Raw genomic sequence first — 15,326 nt, forward strand, 5'->3', positions numbered from 1 at the left:
TAGAGAGGAAAAATACAGCAGGTCGCCAAAGCCAACAACATAATGGAAAAAAGCCTACGGCACCTGGTATTCCCAGGCGGTCTCCCATCCAGGTACTAACCAGGCCCGACCCTGCTGAGCATCCGAGATCAGACGAGATCGAGCGCATTCAGGGTGATGCGGCCGTAGGCGATCTTGCACTCTACTTACAACTCTCTTGACAAAAGCCAAGGTGGTCACCTCGGGCAATCGAGAGGAAAAATACAGCAGCTCGCCAAAGCCAACAACATAATGGAAAAAAGCCTACGGCACCTGGTATTCCCAGGCGGTCTCCCATCCAGGTACTAACCAGGCCTGACCCTGCTTAGCATCCGAGATCAGACGAGATCGAGCGCATTCAGGGTGATGTGGCCGTAGGCGATCTTGCACCCTACTTACAACTCTCTTGACAAAAGCCAAGGTGGTCACCTCGGGCAATCGAGAGGAAAAATACAGCAGGTCGCCAAAGCCAACAAAATAATGGAAAAAAGCCTACGGCACCTGGTATTCCCAGGCGGCCTCCCATCCAGGTACTAACCAGGCCAAACAGTGCTTAGCATCCGCGATCAGATGAGATCGAGCGCATTCAGGGTGTTGTGTAGCCGTAGGCGATCTTGCACCCTACTTACAACTCTCTTGACAAAAGCCAAGGTGGTCACCTCGGGCAATCGAGAGGAAAAATACAGCAGGTCGCCAAAGCCAACAACATAATGGAAAAAAGCCTACGGCACCTGGTATTCCCAGGCGGTCTCCCATCCAGGTACTAACCAGGTCCGACCCTGCTTAGCATCCGCGATCAGACGAGATCGAGCGCAATCAGAGTGATGTGGCCGTAGGCGATTTTGCACGCTACTTACAACTCTCTTGACAAAAGCCAAGGTGGTCACCTCGGGCAATCGAGAGGAAAAATACAGCAGGTCGCCAAAGCCAACAACATAATGGAAAAAAGCCTACGGCACCTGGTATTCCCAGGTGGTCTCCCATCCAGGTACTAACCAGGCCCGACCCTGCTCAGCATCCGAGATCAGACGAGATCGAGCGCATTCAGGGTGACGTGGCCGTAGGTGATCTTGCACCCTACTTACAACTCTCTTGACAAAAGCCAAGGTGGTCACCTCGGGCAATCGAGAGGAAAAATACAGCAGGTCGCCAAAGCCAACAACATAATGGAAAAAAGCCTACGGCACCTGGTATTCCCAGGCGGTCTCCCATCCAGGTACTAACCAGGCCCGACCCTGCTTAGTATCTGAGATCAGACGAGATCGAGCGCATTCAGGGTGATGTGGCTGTAGGCAATCTTGCACCCTACTTACAACTCTCTTGACAAAAGCCAAGGTGGTCACCTCGTGCAAACGAGAGGAAAAATACAGCAGGTCGCCAAAGCCAACAACATAATGGAAAAAAGCCTATGGCACCTGGTATTCCCAGGCGGTCTCCATATCCAGGTACTAACCAGGCCCGACCCTGCTTAGCATGCGAGATCAGATGAGATCGAGCGCATTCAGGGTGATGTGGCCGTAGGCGATCTTGCACCCTACTTACAACTCTCTTGACAAAAGCCAAGGTGGTCACCTCGGGCAATCGAGAGGAAAAATACAGCAGGTCGCCAAAGCCAACAACATAATGGAAAAAAGCCTACGGCACCTGGTATTCCCAGGCGGTCTCCCATCCAGGTACTAACCAGGCCCGACCCTGCTTAGCATCAGAGATCAGACAAGATTGAGCGCATTCAGGGTGATGTGGCCGTAGGCGATCTTGCACCCTACTTACAACTCTCTTGACAAAAGCCAAGGTGGTCACCTCGGGCAATCGAGAGGAAAAATACAGCAGGTCGCCAAAGCCAACAACATAATGGAAAAAAGCCTACGGCACCTGGTATTCCCAGGCGGTCTCCCATCGCAGGTGCTAACCAGGCCCAACCCTGCTTAGCATCCGAGATCAGACGAGATCGAGCGCATTCAGGGTGATGTGGCTGTAGGCGATCTTGTAGCCTACTTACAACTCTCTTGACAAAAGCCAAGGTGGTCACCTCGGGCAAGCAAGAGGAAAAATACAGCAGGTCGCCAAAGCCAACAACATAATGGAAAAAAGCCTACGGCACCTGGTATTCCCAGGCGGTCTCCCATGCAGGTACTAACCAGACCCGACCCTGCTTAGCATCCGAGATCAGACGAGATCGAGCGCATTCAGGGGGATGTGGCCGTAGGCAATCTTGCACCCTACTTACAACTCTCTTGACAAAAGCCAAGGTGGTCACCTCGGGCAAACGAGAGGAAAAATACAGCAGGTCGTCAAAGCCAACAACATAATGGAAAAAAGCCTATGGCACCTGGTATTCCAAGGCGCTCTCCGATCCAGTTACTAACCAGGCCCGACCCTGCTGAGCATCCGAGATCAGACGAGATCGAGCGCATTCAGGGTGATGTGGCCGTAGGCGATCTTGCACCCTACTTACAACTCTCTTGACAAAAGCCAAGGTGGTCACCTCGGGCAATCGAGAGGAAAAATACAGCAGGTCGCCAAAGCCAACAAAATAATGGAAAAAAGCCTACGGCACCTGGTAATCCCAGGCGGTCTCCCATCCAGGTACTAACCAGGTCCGACCCTGCTTAGCATCCGCGATCAGACGAGATCGAGCGCAATCAGAGTGATGTGGCCGTAGGCGATTTTGCACGCTACTTACAACTCTCTTGACAAAAGCCAAGGTGGTCACCTCGGGCAATCGAGAGGAAAAATACAGCAGGTCGCCAAAGCCAACAAAATAATGGAAAAAAGCCTACGGCACCTGGTATTCCCAGGCGGTCTCCCATCCAGGTACTAACCAGGCCCGACCCTGCTTAGCATCCGAGATCAGACGAGATCGAGCGCATTCAGGGTGATGTGGCCGTAGGCAATTTTGCACCCTACTTACAACTCTCTTGACAAAAGCCAAGGTGGTCACCTCGGGCAATCGAGAGGAAAAATACAGCAGGTCGCCAAAGCCAACAAAATAATGGAAAAAAGCCTACGGCACCTGGTATTCCCAGGCGGTCTCCCATCCAGGTACTAACCAGGCCAAACAGTGCTTAGCATCCGCGATCAGATGAGATCGAGCGCATTCAGGGTGTTGTGTAGCCGTAGGCGATCTTGCACCCTACTTACAACTCTCTTGACAAAAGCCAAGGTGGTCACCTCGGGCAATCGAGAGGAAAAATACAGCAGGTCGCCAAAGCCAACAACATAATGGAAAAAAGCCTACGGCACCTGGTATTCCCAGGCCGTCTCCCATCCAGGTACTAACCAGGTCCGACCCTGCTTAGCATCCGCGATCAGACGAGATCGAGCGCAATCAGAGTGATGTGGCCGTAGGCGTTTTTGCACGCTACTTACAACTCTCTTGACAAAAGCCAAGGTGGTCACCTCGGGCAATCGAGAGGAAAAATACAGCAGGTCGCCAAAGCCAACAACATAATGGAAAAAAGCCTACGGCACCTGGTATTCCCAGGTGGTCTCCCATCCAGGTACTAACCAGGCCCGACCCTGCTCAGCATCCGAGATCAGACAAGATCGAGCGCATTCAGGGTGGCGTGGCCGTAGGTGATCTTGCACCCTACTTACAACTCTCTTGACAAAAGCCAAGGTGGTCACCTCGGGCAATCGAGAGGAAAAATACAGCAGGTCGCCAAAGCCAACAACATAATGGAAAAAAGCCTACGGCACCTGGTATTCCCAGGCGGTCTCCCATCCAGGTACTAACCAGGCCCGACCCTGCTTAGCATCTGAGATCAGACGAGATCGAGCGCATTCAGGGTGATGTGGCTGTAGGCAATCTTGCACCCTACTTACAACTCTCTTGACAAAAGCCAAGGTGGTCACCTCGTGCAAACGAGAGGAAAAATACAGCAGGTCGCCAAAGCCAACAACATAATGGAAAAAAGCCTATGGCACCTGGTATTCCCAGGCGGTCTCCATATCCAGGTACTAACCAGGCCCGACCCTGCTTAGCATGCGAGATCAGATGAGATCGAGCGCATTCAGGGTGATGTGGCCGTAGGCGATCTTGCACCCTACTTACAACTCTCTTGACAAAAGCCAAGGTGGTCTCCTCGGGCAATCGAGAGGAAAAATACAGCAGGTCGCCAAAGCCAACAACATAATGGAAAAAAGCCTACGGCACCTGGTATTCCCAGGCGGTCTCCCATCCAGGTACTAACCAGGCCCGACCCTGCTTTGCATCAGAGATCAGACGAGATTGAGCGCATTCAGGGTGATGTGGCCGTAGGCGATCTTGCTCCCTACTTACAACTCTCTTGACAAAAGCCAAGGTGGTCACCTCGGGCAATCGAGAGGAAAAATACAGCAGGTCGCCAAAGCCAACAACATAATGGAAAAAAGCCTACGGCACCTGGTATTCCCAGGCGGTCTCCCATCCAGGTACTAACCAGGCCTGACCCTGCTTAGCATTCGAGATCAGACGAGATCGAGCGCATTCAGGTTGATGTGGCCGTAGGCGATCTTGCACCCTACTTAAAACTCTCTTGACAAAAGCCAAGGTGGTCACCTCGGGCAATAGAGAAGAAAAATACAGCAGGTCGCCAAAGCCAACAACATAATGGAAAAAAGCCTACGGCACCTGGTATTCCCAGGCGGTCTCCCATCCAGGTACTAACCAGGCCCGACCCTGCTTAGGATCCGAGATCAGACGAGATCGAGCGCGTTCAGGGTGATGTGGCCGTAGGGGATCTTGCTCCCTACTTACAACTCTCTTGACAAAAGCCAAGGTGGTCACCTCGGGCAATCGAGAGGAAAAATACAGCAGGTCGCCAAAGCCAACAACATAATGGAAAAAAGCCTACGGCACCTGGTATTCCCAGGCGGTCTCCCATCCAGGTACTAACCAGGCCAAACCCTGCTTAGCATCCGAGATCAGACGAGATCGAGCGCATTCAGGGTGATGTGGCCGTAGGCGATCTTGCACCCTACTTACAACTCTCTTGACAAAAGCCAAGGTGGTCACCTCTGGCAAACGAGAGGAAAAATACAGCAGTTCGCCAAAGCCAACAACATAATGGAAAAAAGCCTACGGCACCTGGTATTCCCAGGCGGTCTCCCATCCAGGTACTAACCAGGCCGGACCTTGCTTAGCATCCAAGATCAGACGAGATCGAGCGCATTCAGGGTGATGTGGCCGTAGGTGATCTTGCCCCCTACTTACAACTCTCTTGACAAAAGCCAAGGTGGTCACCTCGGGCAATCGAGAGGAAAAATACAGCAGGTCGCCAAAGCCAACAACATAATGGAAAAAAGCCTACGGTACCTGGTATTCCCAGGCGGTCTCCCATCCAGGTACTAACCAGGCCGGACCCTGCTTAGCATCCGAGATCAGACGAGATCGAGCGCATTCAGGGTGATGTGGCCGTAGGTGATCTTGCCCCCTACTTACAACTCTCTTGACAAAAGCCAAGGTGGTCACCTCGGGCAATCGAGAAGAAAAATACAGCAGGTCGCCAAAGCCAACAACATAATGGAAAAAAGCCTAAGGCACCTGGTATTCCCAGGCGGTCTCCCATCCAGGTACTAACCAGGCCCGACCCTGCTTAGCATCCGAGATCAGACGAGATTGAGCGCATTCAGGGTGATGTTGCCGTAGGCGATTGTGCACCCTACTTACAACTCTCTTGACAAAAGCCAAGGTGGTCACCTCGGGCAATCGAGAGGAAAAATACAGCAGGTCGCCAAAGCCAGCAACATAATGTAAAAAAGCCTACGGCACCTGGTATTCCCAGGCGGTCTCCCATCCAGGTACTAACCAGGCAAGACCCTGCTTAGCATCCGAGATAAGACGAGATCGAGCGCATTCAGGGTGATGTGGCCGTAGGCGATCTTGCACCCTACTTACAACTCTCTTGACAAAAGCCAAGGTGGTCACCTCGGGCAATCGAGAGGAAAAATACAGCAGGTCGTCAAAGCCAACAACATAATGGAAAAAAGCCTATGGCACCTGGTATTCCAAGGCGGTCTCCGATCCAGTTACTAACCAGGCCCGACCCTGCTTAGCATCGGAGATCAGACGAGATCGAGCGCATTCAGGGTGATGTGGCCGTAAGCGATCTTGCACGCTACTTACAACTCTCTTGACAAAAGCCAAGGTGGTCACCTCGGGCAATCGAGAGGAAAAATACAGCAGGTCGCCAAAGCCAACAAAATAATGGAAAAAGGCCTACGGCACCTGGTATTCCCAGACGGTCTCCCATCCAGGTACTAACCAGGCCCGACCCTGCTTAGCATCCGAGATCAGATGAGATCGAGCGCATTCAGGGTGATGTGGCCATAGGCAATCTTGCACCCTACTTACAACTCTCTTGACAAAAGCCAAGGTGGTCACCTCGGGCTATAGAGAGGAAAAATACAGCAGGTCGCCAAAGCCAACAACATAATGGAAAAAAGCCTACGGCACCTGGTATTCCCAGGCGGTCTCCCATCCAGGTACTAACCAGGCCCGACCCTGCTGAGCATCCGAGATCAGACGAGATCGAGCGCATTCAGGGTGATGCGGCCGTAGGCGATCTTGCACTCTACTTACAACTCTCTTGACAAAAGCCAAGGTGGTCACCTCGGGCAATCGAGAGGAAAAATACAGCAGCTCGCCAAAGCCAACAACATAATGGAAAAAAGCCTACGGCACCTGGTATTCCCAGGCGGTCTCCCATCCAGGTACTAACCAGGCCTGACCCTGCTTAGCATCCGAGATCAGACGAGATCGAGCGCATTCAGGGTGATGTGGCCGTAGGCGATCTTGCACCCTACTTACAACTCTCTTGACAAAAGCCAAGGTGGTCACCTCGGGCAATCGAGAGGAAAAATACAGCAGGTCGCCAAAGCCAACAACATAATGGAAAAAAGCCTACGGCACCTGGTATTCCCAGGCGGCCTCCCATCCAGGTACTAACCAGGCCAAACAGTGCTTAGCATCCGCGATCAGATGAGATCGAGCGCATTCAGGGTGTTGTGTAGCCGTAGGCGATCTTGCACCCTACTTACAACTCTCTTGACAAAAGCCAAGGTGGTCACCTCGGGCAATCGAGAGGAAAAATACAGCAGGTCGCCAAAGCCAACAACATAATGGAAAAAAGCCTACGGCACCTGGTATTCCCAGGCGGTCTCCCATCCAGGTACTAACCAGGTCCGACCCTGCTTAGCATCCGCGATCAGACGAGATCGAGCGCAATCAGAGTGATGTGGCCGTAGGCGATTTTGCACGCTACTTACAACTCTCTTGACAAAAGCCAAGGTGGTCACCTCGGGCAATCGAGAGGAAAAATACAGCAGGTCGCCAAAGCCAACAACATAATGGAAAAAAGCCTACGGCACCTGGTATTCCCAGGTGGTCTCCCATCCAGGTACTAACCAGGCCCGACCCTGCTCAGCATCTGAGATCAGACGAGATCGAGCGCATTCAGGGTGACGTGGCCGTAGGTGATCTTGCACCCTACTTACAACTCTCTTGACAAAAGCCAAGGTGGTCACCTCGGGCAATCGAGAGGAAAAATACAGCAGGTCGCCAAAGCCAACAACATAATGGAAAAAAGCCTACGGCACCTGGTATTCCCAGGCGGTCTCCCATCCAGGTACTAACCAGGCCCGACCCTGCTTAGTATCTGAGATCAGACGAGATCGAGCGCATTCAGGGTGATGTGGCTGTAGGCAATCTTGCACCCTACTTACAACTCTCTTGACAAAAGCCAAGGTGGTCACCTCGTGCAAACGAGAGGAAAAATACAGCAGGTCGCCAAAGCCAACAACATAATGGAAAAAAGCCTATGGCACCTGGTATTCCCAGGCGGTCTCCATATCCAGGTACTAACCAGGCCCGACCCTGCTTAGCATGCGAGATCAGATGAGATCGAGCGCATTCAGGGTGATGTGGCCGTAGGCGATCTTGCACTCTACTTACAACTCTCTTGACAAAAGCCAAGGTGGTCACCTCGGGCAATCGAGAGGAAAAATACAGCAGCTCGCCAAAGCCAACAACATAATGGAAAAAAGCCTACGGCACCTGGTATTCCCAGGCGGTCTCCCATCCAGGTACTAACCAGGCCTGACCCTGCTTAGCATCCGAGATCAGACGAGATCGAGCGCATTCAGGGTGATGTGGCCGTAGGCGATCTTGCACCCTACTTACAACTCTCTTGACAAAAGCCAAGGTGGTCACCTCGGGCAATCGAGAGGAAAAATACAGCAGGTCGCCAAAGCCAACAAAATAATGGAAAAAAGCCTACGGCACCTGGTATTCCCAGGCGGCCTCCCATCCAGGTACTAACCAGGCCAAACAGTGCTTAGCATCCGCGATCAGATGAGATCGAGCGCATTCAGGGTGTTGTGTAGCCGTAGGCGATCTTGCACCCTACTTACAACTCTCTTGACAAAAGCCAAGGTGGTCACCTCGGGCAATCGAGAGGAAAAATACAGCAGGTCGCCAAAGCCAACAACATAATGGAAAAAAGCCTACGGCACCTGGTATTCCCAGGCGGTCTCCCATCCAGGTACTAACCAGGTCCGACCCTGCTTAGCATCCGCGATCAGTCGAGATCGAGCGCAATCAGAGTGATGTGGCCGTAGGCGATTTTGCACGCTACTTACAACTCTCTTGACAAAAGCCAAGGTGGTCACCTCGGGCAATCGAGAGGAAAAATACAGCAGGTCGCCAAAGCCAACAACATAATGGAAAAAAGCCTACGGCACCTGGTATTCCCAGGTGGTCTCCCATCCAGGTACTAACCAGGCCCGACCCTGCTCAGCATCCGAGATCAGACGAGATCGAGCGCATTCAGGGTGACGTGGCCGTAGGTGATCTTGCACCCTACTTACAACTCTCTTGACAAAAGCCAAGGTGGTCACCTCGGGCAATCGAGAGGAAAAATACAGCAGGTCGCCAAAGCCAACAACATAATGGAAAAAAGCCTACGGCACCTGGTATTCCCAGGCGGTCTCCCATCCAGGTACTAACCAGGCCCGATCCTGCTTAGTATCTGAGATCAGACGAGATCGAGCGCATTCAGGGTGATGTGGCTGTAGGCAATCTTGCACCCTACTTACAACTCTCTTGACAAAAGCCAAGGTGGTCACCTCGTGCAAACGAGAGGAAAAATACAGCAGGTCGCCAAAGCCAACAACATAATGGAAAAAAGCCTATGGCACCTGGTATTCCCAGGCGGTCTCCCATCCAGGTACTAACCAGGCCCGACCCTGCTTAGCATCGGAGATCAGACGAGATCGAGCGCATTCAGGGTGATGTGGCCGTATTCGATCTTGCACGCTACTTACAACTCTCTTGACAAAAGCCAAGGTGGTCACCTCGGGCAATCGAGAGGAAAAATACAGCAGGTCGCCAAAGCCAACAAAATAATGGAAAAAGGCCTACGGCACCTGGTATTCCCAGACGGTCTCCCATCCAGGTACTAACCAGGCCCGACCCTGCTTAGCATCCGAGATCAGATGAGATCGAGCGCATTCAGGGTGATGTGGCCATAGGCAATCTTGCACCCTACTTACAACTCTCTTGACAAAAGCCAAGGTGGTCACCTCGGGCTATAGAGAGGAAAAATACAGCAGGTCGCCAAAGCCAACAACATAATGGAAAAAAGCCTACGGCACCTGGTATTCCCAGGCGGTCTCCCATCCAGGTACTAACCAGGCCCGACCCTGCTGAGCATCCGAGATCAGACGAGATCGAGCGCATTCAGGGTGATGCGGCCGTAGGCGATCTTGCACTCTACTTACAACTCTCTTGACAAAAGCCAAGGTGGTCACCTCGGGCAATCGAGAGGAAAAATACAGCAGCTCGCCAAAGCCAACAACATAATGGAAAAAAGCCTACGGCACCTGGTATTCCCAGGCGGTCTCCCATCCAGGTACTAACCAGGCCTGACCCTGCTTAGCATCCGAGATCAGACGAGATCGAGCGCATTCAGGGTGATGTGGCCGTAGGCGATCTTGCCCCCTACTTACAACTCTCTTGACAAAAGCCAAGGTGGTCACCTCGGGCAATCGAGAGGAAAAATACAGCAGGTCGCCAAAGCCAACAAAATAATGGAAAAAAGCCTACGGCACCTGGTATTCCCAGGCGGCCTCCCATCCAGGTACTAACCAGGCCAAACAGTGCTTAGCATCCGCGATCAGATGAGATCGAGCGCATTCAGGGTGTTGTGTAGCCGTAGGCGATCTTGCACCCTACTTACAACTCTCTTGACAAAAGCCAAGGTGGTCACCTCGGGCAATCGAGAGGAAAAATACAGCAGGTCGCCAAAGCCAACAACATAATGGAAAAAAGCCTACGGCACCTGGTATTCCCAGGCGGTCTCCCATCCAGGTACTAACCAGGTCCGACCCTGCTTAGCATCCGCAATCAGACGAGATCGAGCGCAATCAGAGTGATGTGGCCGTAGGCGATTTTGCACGCTACTTACAACTCTCTTGACAAAAGCCAAGGTGGTCACCTCGGGCAATCGAGAGGAAAAATACAGCAGGTCGCCAAAGCCAACAACATAATGGAAAAAAGCCTACGGCACCTGGTATTCCCAGGCGGTCTCCCATCCAGGTACTAACCAGGCCCGACCCTGCTTAGTATCTGAGATCAGACGAGATCGAGCGCATTCAGGGTGATGTGGCTGTAGGCAATCTTGCACCCTACTTACAACTCTCTTGACAAAAGCCAAGGTGGTCACCTCGTGCAAACGAGAGGAAAAATACAGCAGGTCGCCAAAGCCAACAACATAATGGAAAAAAGCCTATGGCACCTGGTATTCCCAGGCGGTCTCCATATCCAGGTACTAACCAGGCCCGACCCTGCTTAGCATGCGAGATCAGATGAGATCGAGCGCATTCAGGGTGATGTGGCCGTAGGCGATCTTGCACCCTACTTACAACTCTCTTGACAAAAGCCAAGGTGGTCACCTCGGGCAATCGAGAGGAAAAATACAGCAGGTCGCCAAAGCCAACAACATAATGGAAAAAAGCCTACGGCACCTGGTATTCCCAGGCGGTCTCCCATCCAGGTACTAACCAGGCCCGACCCTGCTTAGCATCAGAGATCAGACAAGATTGAGCGCATTCAGGGTGATGTGGCCGTAGGCGATCTTGCACCCTACTTACAACTCTCTTGACAAAAGCCAAGGTGGTCACCTCGGGCAATCGAGAGGAAAAATACAGCAGGTCGCCAAAGCCAACAACATAATGGAAAAAAGCCTACGGCACCTGGTATTCCCAGGCGGTCTCCCATCCAGGTACTAACCAGGCCTGACCCTGCTTAGCATTCGAGATCAGACGAGATCGAGCGCATTCAGGGTGATGTGGCCGTAGGCGATCTTGCACCCTACTTAAAACTCTCTTGACAAAAGCCAAGGTGGTCACCTCGGGCAATAGAGAAGAAAAATACAGCAGGTCGCCAAAGCCAACAACATAATGGAAAAAAGCCTACGGCACCTGGTATTCCCAGGCGGTCTCCCATCGCAGGTGCTAACCAGGCCCAACCCTGCTTAGCATCCGAGATCAGACGAGATCGAGCGCATTCAGGGTGATGTGGCTGTAGGCGATCTTGCACCCTACTTACAACTCTCTTGACAAAAGCCAAGGTGGTCACCTCGGGCAAGCAAGAGGAAAAATACAGCAGGTCGCCAAAGCCAACAACATAATGGAAAAAAGCCTACGGCACCTGGTATTCCCAGGCGGTCTCCCATGCAGGTACTAACCAGACCCGACCCTGCTTAGCATCCGAGATCAGACGAGATCGAGCGCATTCAGGGTGATGTGGCCGTAGGCAATCTTGCACCCTACTTACAACTCTCTTGACAAAAGCCAAGGTGGTCACCTCGGGCAAACGAGAGGAAAAATACAGCAGGTCGTCAAAGCCAACAACATAATGGAAAAAAGCCTATGGCACCTGGTATTCCAAGGCGGTCTCCGATCCAGTTACTAACCAGGCCCGACCCTGCTGAGCATCCGAGATCAGACGAGATCGAGCGCATTCAGGGTGATGTGGCCGTAGGCGATCTTGCACCCTACTTACAACTCTCTTGACAAAAGCCAAGGTGGTCACCTCGGGCAATCGAGAGGAAAAATACAGCAGGTCGCCAAAGCCAACAAAATAATGGAAAAAAGCCTACGGCACCTGGTAATCCCAGGCGGTCTCCCATCCAGGTACTAACCAGGTCCGACCCTGCTTAGCATCCGCGATCAGACGAGATCGAGCGCAATCAGAGTGATGTGGCCGTAGGCGATTTTGCACGCTACTTACAACTCTCTTGACAAAAGCCAAGGTGGTCACCTCGGGCAATCGAGAGGAAAAATACAGCAGGTCGCCAAAGCCAACAACATAATGGAAAAAAGCCTACGGCACCTGGTATTCCCAGGCGGTCTCCCATCCAGGTACTAACCAGGCCCGACCCTGCTTAGTATCTGAGATCAGACGAGATCGAGCGCATTCAGGGTGATGTGGCTGTAGGCAATCTTGCACCCTACTTACAACTCTCTTGACAAAAGCCAAGGTGGTCACCTCGTGCAAACGAGAGGAAAAATACAGCAGGTCGCCAAAGCCAACAACATAATGGAAAAAAGCCTATGGCACCTGGTATTCCCAGGCGGTCTCCCATCCAGGTACTAACCAGGCCCGACCCTGCTTAGCATCGGAGATCAGACGAGATCGAGCGCATTCAGGGTGATGTGGCCGTATTCGATCTTGCACGCTACTTACAACTCTCTTGACAAAAGCCAAGGTGGTCACCTCGGGCAATCGAGAGGAAAAATACAGCAGGTCGCCAAAGCCAACAAAATAATGGAAAAAGGCCTACGGCACCTGGTATTCCCAGACGGTCTCCCATCCAGGTACTAACCAGGCCCGACCCTGCTTAGCATCCGAGATCAGATGAGATCGAGCGCATTCAGGGTGATGTGGCCATAGGCAATCTTGCACCCTACTTACAACTCTCTTGACAAAAGCCAAGGTGGTCACCTCGGGCTATAGAGAGGAAAAATACAGCAGGTCGCCAAAGCCAACAACATAATGGAAAAAAGCCTACGGCACCTGGTATTCCCAGGCGGTCTCCCATCCAGGTACTAACCAGGCCCGACCCTGCTGAGCATCCGAGATCAGACGAGATCGAGCGCATTCAGGGTGATGCGGCCGTAGGCGATCTTGCACTCTACTTACAACTCTCTTGACAAAAGCCAAGGTGGTCACCTCGGGCAATCGAGAGGAAAAATACAGCAGCTCGCCAAAGCCAACAACATAATGGAAAAAAGCCTACGGCACCTGGTATTCCCAGGCGGTCTCCCATCCAGGTACTAACCAGGCCTGACCCTGCTTAGCATCCGAGATCAGACGAGATCGAGCGCATTCAGGGTGATGTGGCCGTAGGCAATCTTGCCCCCTACTTACAACTCTCTTGACAAAAGCCAAGGTGGTCACCTCGGGCAATCGAGAGGAAAAATACAGCAGGTCGCCAAAGCCAACAAAATAATGGAAAAAAGCCTACGGCACCTGGTATTCCCAGGCGGCCTCCCATCCAGGTACTAACCAGGCCAAACAGTGCTTAGCATCCGCGATCAGATGAGATCGAGCGCATTCAGGGTGTTGTGTAGCCGTAGGCGATCTTGCACCCTACTTACAACTCTCTTGACAAAAGCCAAGGTGGTCACCTCGGGCAATCGAGAGGAAAAATACAGCAGGTCGCCAAAGCCAACAACATAATGGAAAAAAGCCTACGGCACCTGGTATTCCCAGGCGGTCTCCCATCCAGGTACTAACCAGGTCCGACCCTGCTTAGCATCCGCGATCAGACGAGATCGAGCGCAATCAGAGTGATGTGGCCGTAGGCGATTTTGCACGCTACTTACAACTCTCTTGACAAAAGCCAAGGTGGTCACCTCGGGCAATCGAGAGGAAAAATACAGCAGGTCGCCAAAGCCAACAACATAATGGAAAAAAGCCTACGGCACCTGGTATTCCCAGGCGGTCTCCCATCCAGGTACTAACCAGGCCCGACCCTGCTTAGTATCTGAGATCAGACGAGATCGAGCGCATTCAGGGTGATGTGGCTGTAGGCAATCTTGCACCCTACTTACAACTCTCTTGACAAAAGCCAAGGTGGTCACCTCGTGCAAACGAGAGGAAAAATACAGCAGGTCGCCAAAGCCAACAACATAATGGAAAAAAGCCTATGGCACCTGGTATTCCCAGGCGGTCTCCATATCCAGGTACTAACCAGGCCCGACCCTGCTTAGCATGCGAGATCAGATGAGATCGAGCGCATTCAGGGTGATGTGGCCGTAGGCGATCTTGCACCCTACTTACAACTCTCTTGACAAAAGCCAAGGTGGTCACCTCGGGCAATCGAGAGGAAAAATACAGCAGGTCGCCAAAGCCAACAACATAATGGAAAAAAGCCTACGTCACCTGGTATTCCCAGGCGGTCTCCCATCCAGGTACTAACCAGGCCCGACCCTGCTTAGCATCAGAGATCAGACAAGATTGAGCGCATTCAGGGTGATGTGGCCGTAGGCGATCTTGCACCCTACTTACAACTCTCTTGACAAAAGCCAAGGTGGTCACCTCGGGCAATCGAGAGGAAAAATACAGCAGGTCGCCAAAGCCAACAACATAATGGAAAAAAGCCTACGGCACCTGGTATTCCCAGGCGGTCTCCCATCCAGGTACTAACCAGGCCTGACCCTGCTTAGCATTCGAGATCAGACGAGATCGAGCGCATTCAGGGTGATGTGGCCGTAGGCGATCTTGCACCCTACTTAAAACTCTCTTGACAAAAGCCAAGGTGGTCACCTCGGGCAATAGAGAAGAAAAATACAGCAGGTCGCCAAAGCCAACAACATAATGGAAAAAAGCCTACGGCACCTGGTATTCCCAGGCGGTCTCCCATCGCAGGTGCTAACCAGGCCCAACCCTGCTTAGCATCCGAGATCAGACGAGATCGAGCGCATTCAGGGTGATGTGGCTGTAGGCGATCTTGCACCCTACTTACAACTCTCTTGACAAAAGCCAAGGTGGTCACCTCGGGCAAGCAAGAGGAAAAATACAGCAGGTCGCCAAAGCCAACAACATAATGGAAAAAAGCCTACGGCACCTGGTATTCCCAGGCGGTCTCCCATGCAGGTACTAACCAGACCCGACCCTGCTTAGCATCCGAGATCAGACGAGATCGAGCGCATTCAGGGTGATGTGGCCGTAGGCAATCTTGCACCCTACTTACAACTCTCTTGACAAAAGCCAAGGTGGTCACCTCGGGCAAACGAGAGGAAAAATACAGCAGGTCGTCAAA

At 52.3% G+C, this 15,326-nt stretch overlaps 21 non-coding genes and 46 pseudogenes across 21 annotated transcripts; all 67 read right to left on the reverse strand.

Moving 5' to 3' along the window:
* Nucleotides 1–51: 51 nt before the first annotated feature.
* Nucleotides 52–170, reverse strand: LOC143953800 (5S ribosomal RNA). The gene has a single exon (XR_013268849.1). It is a non-coding gene; the product is annotated as a 5S ribosomal RNA (ribosomal RNA).
* Nucleotides 171–279: 109 nt separating this feature from the next.
* On the reverse strand, nucleotides 280–398 carry LOC143951375 (5S ribosomal RNA). Its single transcript, XR_013266653.1, has one exon. It is a non-coding gene; the product is annotated as a 5S ribosomal RNA (ribosomal RNA).
* A 109-nt stretch (nucleotides 399–507) lies between these two features.
* On the reverse strand, nucleotides 508–628 carry LOC143947708 (5S ribosomal RNA; annotated as a pseudogene).
* Nucleotides 629–737: 109 nt separating this feature from the next.
* Nucleotides 738–856, reverse strand: LOC143944002 (5S ribosomal RNA; annotated as a pseudogene).
* A 109-nt stretch (nucleotides 857–965) lies between these two features.
* On the reverse strand, nucleotides 966–1,084 carry LOC143955009 (5S ribosomal RNA; annotated as a pseudogene).
* A 109-nt stretch (nucleotides 1,085–1,193) lies between these two features.
* LOC143945189 (5S ribosomal RNA) lies at nucleotides 1,194–1,312 on the reverse strand (annotated as a pseudogene).
* Nucleotides 1,313–1,421: 109 nt separating this feature from the next.
* Nucleotides 1,422–1,541, reverse strand: LOC143947075 (5S ribosomal RNA; annotated as a pseudogene).
* A 109-nt stretch (nucleotides 1,542–1,650) lies between these two features.
* LOC143945502 (5S ribosomal RNA) lies at nucleotides 1,651–1,769 on the reverse strand (annotated as a pseudogene).
* Nucleotides 1,770–1,878: 109 nt separating this feature from the next.
* Nucleotides 1,879–1,998, reverse strand: LOC143946645 (5S ribosomal RNA; annotated as a pseudogene).
* A 109-nt stretch (nucleotides 1,999–2,107) lies between these two features.
* On the reverse strand, nucleotides 2,108–2,226 carry LOC143953733 (5S ribosomal RNA). Its single transcript, XR_013268788.1, has one exon. It is a non-coding gene; the product is annotated as a 5S ribosomal RNA (ribosomal RNA).
* Nucleotides 2,227–2,335: 109 nt separating this feature from the next.
* On the reverse strand, nucleotides 2,336–2,454 carry LOC143949453 (5S ribosomal RNA; annotated as a pseudogene).
* A 109-nt stretch (nucleotides 2,455–2,563) lies between these two features.
* Nucleotides 2,564–2,682, reverse strand: LOC143946509 (5S ribosomal RNA; annotated as a pseudogene).
* A 109-nt stretch (nucleotides 2,683–2,791) lies between these two features.
* LOC143951708 (5S ribosomal RNA) lies at nucleotides 2,792–2,910 on the reverse strand. The gene has a single exon (XR_013266955.1). It is a non-coding gene; the product is annotated as a 5S ribosomal RNA (ribosomal RNA).
* A 109-nt stretch (nucleotides 2,911–3,019) lies between these two features.
* On the reverse strand, nucleotides 3,020–3,140 carry LOC143946844 (5S ribosomal RNA; annotated as a pseudogene).
* A 109-nt stretch (nucleotides 3,141–3,249) lies between these two features.
* On the reverse strand, nucleotides 3,250–3,368 carry LOC143946658 (5S ribosomal RNA; annotated as a pseudogene).
* Nucleotides 3,369–3,477: 109 nt separating this feature from the next.
* Nucleotides 3,478–3,596, reverse strand: LOC143944054 (5S ribosomal RNA; annotated as a pseudogene).
* Nucleotides 3,597–3,705: 109 nt separating this feature from the next.
* On the reverse strand, nucleotides 3,706–3,824 carry LOC143954387 (5S ribosomal RNA). Its single transcript, XR_013269383.1, has one exon. It is a non-coding gene; the product is annotated as a 5S ribosomal RNA (ribosomal RNA).
* Nucleotides 3,825–3,933: 109 nt separating this feature from the next.
* On the reverse strand, nucleotides 3,934–4,053 carry LOC143947076 (5S ribosomal RNA; annotated as a pseudogene).
* Nucleotides 4,054–4,162: 109 nt separating this feature from the next.
* Nucleotides 4,163–4,281, reverse strand: LOC143944782 (5S ribosomal RNA; annotated as a pseudogene).
* A 109-nt stretch (nucleotides 4,282–4,390) lies between these two features.
* Nucleotides 4,391–4,509, reverse strand: LOC143953741 (5S ribosomal RNA). Its single transcript, XR_013268795.1, has one exon. It is a non-coding gene; the product is annotated as a 5S ribosomal RNA (ribosomal RNA).
* A 109-nt stretch (nucleotides 4,510–4,618) lies between these two features.
* Nucleotides 4,619–4,737, reverse strand: LOC143954836 (5S ribosomal RNA; annotated as a pseudogene).
* A 109-nt stretch (nucleotides 4,738–4,846) lies between these two features.
* On the reverse strand, nucleotides 4,847–4,965 carry LOC143951436 (5S ribosomal RNA). Its single transcript, XR_013266709.1, has one exon. It is a non-coding gene; the product is annotated as a 5S ribosomal RNA (ribosomal RNA).
* Nucleotides 4,966–5,074: 109 nt separating this feature from the next.
* On the reverse strand, nucleotides 5,075–5,193 carry LOC143946425 (5S ribosomal RNA; annotated as a pseudogene).
* A 109-nt stretch (nucleotides 5,194–5,302) lies between these two features.
* LOC143944488 (5S ribosomal RNA) lies at nucleotides 5,303–5,421 on the reverse strand (annotated as a pseudogene).
* A 109-nt stretch (nucleotides 5,422–5,530) lies between these two features.
* On the reverse strand, nucleotides 5,531–5,649 carry LOC143945016 (5S ribosomal RNA; annotated as a pseudogene).
* Nucleotides 5,650–5,758: 109 nt separating this feature from the next.
* Nucleotides 5,759–5,877, reverse strand: LOC143945728 (5S ribosomal RNA; annotated as a pseudogene).
* A 109-nt stretch (nucleotides 5,878–5,986) lies between these two features.
* On the reverse strand, nucleotides 5,987–6,105 carry LOC143948899 (5S ribosomal RNA; annotated as a pseudogene).
* A 109-nt stretch (nucleotides 6,106–6,214) lies between these two features.
* Nucleotides 6,215–6,333, reverse strand: LOC143944706 (5S ribosomal RNA). The gene has a single exon (XR_013265052.1). It is a non-coding gene; the product is annotated as a 5S ribosomal RNA (ribosomal RNA).
* Nucleotides 6,334–6,442: 109 nt separating this feature from the next.
* Nucleotides 6,443–6,561, reverse strand: LOC143953801 (5S ribosomal RNA). Its single transcript, XR_013268850.1, has one exon. It is a non-coding gene; the product is annotated as a 5S ribosomal RNA (ribosomal RNA).
* A 109-nt stretch (nucleotides 6,562–6,670) lies between these two features.
* Nucleotides 6,671–6,789, reverse strand: LOC143951376 (5S ribosomal RNA). The gene has a single exon (XR_013266654.1). It is a non-coding gene; the product is annotated as a 5S ribosomal RNA (ribosomal RNA).
* Nucleotides 6,790–6,898: 109 nt separating this feature from the next.
* On the reverse strand, nucleotides 6,899–7,019 carry LOC143947709 (5S ribosomal RNA; annotated as a pseudogene).
* A 109-nt stretch (nucleotides 7,020–7,128) lies between these two features.
* Nucleotides 7,129–7,247, reverse strand: LOC143944003 (5S ribosomal RNA; annotated as a pseudogene).
* A 109-nt stretch (nucleotides 7,248–7,356) lies between these two features.
* On the reverse strand, nucleotides 7,357–7,475 carry LOC143945657 (5S ribosomal RNA; annotated as a pseudogene).
* A 109-nt stretch (nucleotides 7,476–7,584) lies between these two features.
* LOC143945190 (5S ribosomal RNA) lies at nucleotides 7,585–7,703 on the reverse strand (annotated as a pseudogene).
* Nucleotides 7,704–7,812: 109 nt separating this feature from the next.
* On the reverse strand, nucleotides 7,813–7,932 carry LOC143947077 (5S ribosomal RNA; annotated as a pseudogene).
* Nucleotides 7,933–8,041: 109 nt separating this feature from the next.
* Nucleotides 8,042–8,160, reverse strand: LOC143951378 (5S ribosomal RNA). Its single transcript, XR_013266656.1, has one exon. It is a non-coding gene; the product is annotated as a 5S ribosomal RNA (ribosomal RNA).
* Nucleotides 8,161–8,269: 109 nt separating this feature from the next.
* Nucleotides 8,270–8,390, reverse strand: LOC143947710 (5S ribosomal RNA; annotated as a pseudogene).
* A 109-nt stretch (nucleotides 8,391–8,499) lies between these two features.
* Nucleotides 8,500–8,618, reverse strand: LOC143945816 (5S ribosomal RNA; annotated as a pseudogene).
* Nucleotides 8,619–8,727: 109 nt separating this feature from the next.
* On the reverse strand, nucleotides 8,728–8,846 carry LOC143955010 (5S ribosomal RNA; annotated as a pseudogene).
* A 109-nt stretch (nucleotides 8,847–8,955) lies between these two features.
* Nucleotides 8,956–9,074, reverse strand: LOC143946903 (5S ribosomal RNA; annotated as a pseudogene).
* A 109-nt stretch (nucleotides 9,075–9,183) lies between these two features.
* LOC143946210 (5S ribosomal RNA) lies at nucleotides 9,184–9,302 on the reverse strand (annotated as a pseudogene).
* A 109-nt stretch (nucleotides 9,303–9,411) lies between these two features.
* LOC143944718 (5S ribosomal RNA) lies at nucleotides 9,412–9,530 on the reverse strand. Its single transcript, XR_013265053.1, has one exon. It is a non-coding gene; the product is annotated as a 5S ribosomal RNA (ribosomal RNA).
* Nucleotides 9,531–9,639: 109 nt separating this feature from the next.
* On the reverse strand, nucleotides 9,640–9,758 carry LOC143953802 (5S ribosomal RNA). Its single transcript, XR_013268851.1, has one exon. It is a non-coding gene; the product is annotated as a 5S ribosomal RNA (ribosomal RNA).
* A 109-nt stretch (nucleotides 9,759–9,867) lies between these two features.
* LOC143951379 (5S ribosomal RNA) lies at nucleotides 9,868–9,986 on the reverse strand. The gene has a single exon (XR_013266657.1). It is a non-coding gene; the product is annotated as a 5S ribosomal RNA (ribosomal RNA).
* Nucleotides 9,987–10,095: 109 nt separating this feature from the next.
* LOC143947712 (5S ribosomal RNA) lies at nucleotides 10,096–10,216 on the reverse strand (annotated as a pseudogene).
* A 109-nt stretch (nucleotides 10,217–10,325) lies between these two features.
* On the reverse strand, nucleotides 10,326–10,444 carry LOC143945742 (5S ribosomal RNA; annotated as a pseudogene).
* Nucleotides 10,445–10,553: 109 nt separating this feature from the next.
* On the reverse strand, nucleotides 10,554–10,672 carry LOC143945191 (5S ribosomal RNA; annotated as a pseudogene).
* A 109-nt stretch (nucleotides 10,673–10,781) lies between these two features.
* On the reverse strand, nucleotides 10,782–10,901 carry LOC143947078 (5S ribosomal RNA; annotated as a pseudogene).
* Nucleotides 10,902–11,010: 109 nt separating this feature from the next.
* On the reverse strand, nucleotides 11,011–11,129 carry LOC143945504 (5S ribosomal RNA; annotated as a pseudogene).
* A 109-nt stretch (nucleotides 11,130–11,238) lies between these two features.
* On the reverse strand, nucleotides 11,239–11,357 carry LOC143950903 (5S ribosomal RNA). The gene has a single exon (XR_013266225.1). It is a non-coding gene; the product is annotated as a 5S ribosomal RNA (ribosomal RNA).
* Nucleotides 11,358–11,466: 109 nt separating this feature from the next.
* LOC143946646 (5S ribosomal RNA) lies at nucleotides 11,467–11,586 on the reverse strand (annotated as a pseudogene).
* Nucleotides 11,587–11,695: 109 nt separating this feature from the next.
* Nucleotides 11,696–11,814, reverse strand: LOC143952518 (5S ribosomal RNA). Its single transcript, XR_013267687.1, has one exon. It is a non-coding gene; the product is annotated as a 5S ribosomal RNA (ribosomal RNA).
* Nucleotides 11,815–11,923: 109 nt separating this feature from the next.
* Nucleotides 11,924–12,042, reverse strand: LOC143948530 (5S ribosomal RNA; annotated as a pseudogene).
* A 109-nt stretch (nucleotides 12,043–12,151) lies between these two features.
* LOC143946510 (5S ribosomal RNA) lies at nucleotides 12,152–12,270 on the reverse strand (annotated as a pseudogene).
* A 109-nt stretch (nucleotides 12,271–12,379) lies between these two features.
* On the reverse strand, nucleotides 12,380–12,498 carry LOC143945192 (5S ribosomal RNA; annotated as a pseudogene).
* Nucleotides 12,499–12,607: 109 nt separating this feature from the next.
* LOC143946212 (5S ribosomal RNA) lies at nucleotides 12,608–12,726 on the reverse strand (annotated as a pseudogene).
* A 109-nt stretch (nucleotides 12,727–12,835) lies between these two features.
* Nucleotides 12,836–12,954, reverse strand: LOC143944730 (5S ribosomal RNA). The gene has a single exon (XR_013265054.1). It is a non-coding gene; the product is annotated as a 5S ribosomal RNA (ribosomal RNA).
* A 109-nt stretch (nucleotides 12,955–13,063) lies between these two features.
* Nucleotides 13,064–13,182, reverse strand: LOC143953804 (5S ribosomal RNA). Its single transcript, XR_013268852.1, has one exon. It is a non-coding gene; the product is annotated as a 5S ribosomal RNA (ribosomal RNA).
* A 109-nt stretch (nucleotides 13,183–13,291) lies between these two features.
* LOC143951380 (5S ribosomal RNA) lies at nucleotides 13,292–13,410 on the reverse strand. Its single transcript, XR_013266658.1, has one exon. It is a non-coding gene; the product is annotated as a 5S ribosomal RNA (ribosomal RNA).
* Nucleotides 13,411–13,519: 109 nt separating this feature from the next.
* On the reverse strand, nucleotides 13,520–13,640 carry LOC143947714 (5S ribosomal RNA; annotated as a pseudogene).
* Nucleotides 13,641–13,749: 109 nt separating this feature from the next.
* LOC143944004 (5S ribosomal RNA) lies at nucleotides 13,750–13,868 on the reverse strand (annotated as a pseudogene).
* A 109-nt stretch (nucleotides 13,869–13,977) lies between these two features.
* On the reverse strand, nucleotides 13,978–14,096 carry LOC143945193 (5S ribosomal RNA; annotated as a pseudogene).
* A 109-nt stretch (nucleotides 14,097–14,205) lies between these two features.
* Nucleotides 14,206–14,325, reverse strand: LOC143947079 (5S ribosomal RNA; annotated as a pseudogene).
* Nucleotides 14,326–14,434: 109 nt separating this feature from the next.
* Nucleotides 14,435–14,553, reverse strand: LOC143947296 (5S ribosomal RNA; annotated as a pseudogene).
* Nucleotides 14,554–14,662: 109 nt separating this feature from the next.
* LOC143950904 (5S ribosomal RNA) lies at nucleotides 14,663–14,781 on the reverse strand. Its single transcript, XR_013266226.1, has one exon. It is a non-coding gene; the product is annotated as a 5S ribosomal RNA (ribosomal RNA).
* A 109-nt stretch (nucleotides 14,782–14,890) lies between these two features.
* On the reverse strand, nucleotides 14,891–15,010 carry LOC143946647 (5S ribosomal RNA; annotated as a pseudogene).
* A 109-nt stretch (nucleotides 15,011–15,119) lies between these two features.
* LOC143952520 (5S ribosomal RNA) lies at nucleotides 15,120–15,238 on the reverse strand. Its single transcript, XR_013267689.1, has one exon. It is a non-coding gene; the product is annotated as a 5S ribosomal RNA (ribosomal RNA).
* Between the last annotated feature and the right edge of the window lie 88 nt (nucleotides 15,239–15,326).

This window comes from Lithobates pipiens, unplaced genomic scaffold (assembly GCF_037356315.1).
Source record: "Lithobates pipiens isolate NorthernLeopardFrog02 unplaced genomic scaffold, aLitPip1_a1.2 Scaffold_30, whole genome shotgun sequence".
Lineage (NCBI taxonomy): Eukaryota > Metazoa > Chordata > Amphibia > Anura > Ranidae > Lithobates > Lithobates pipiens.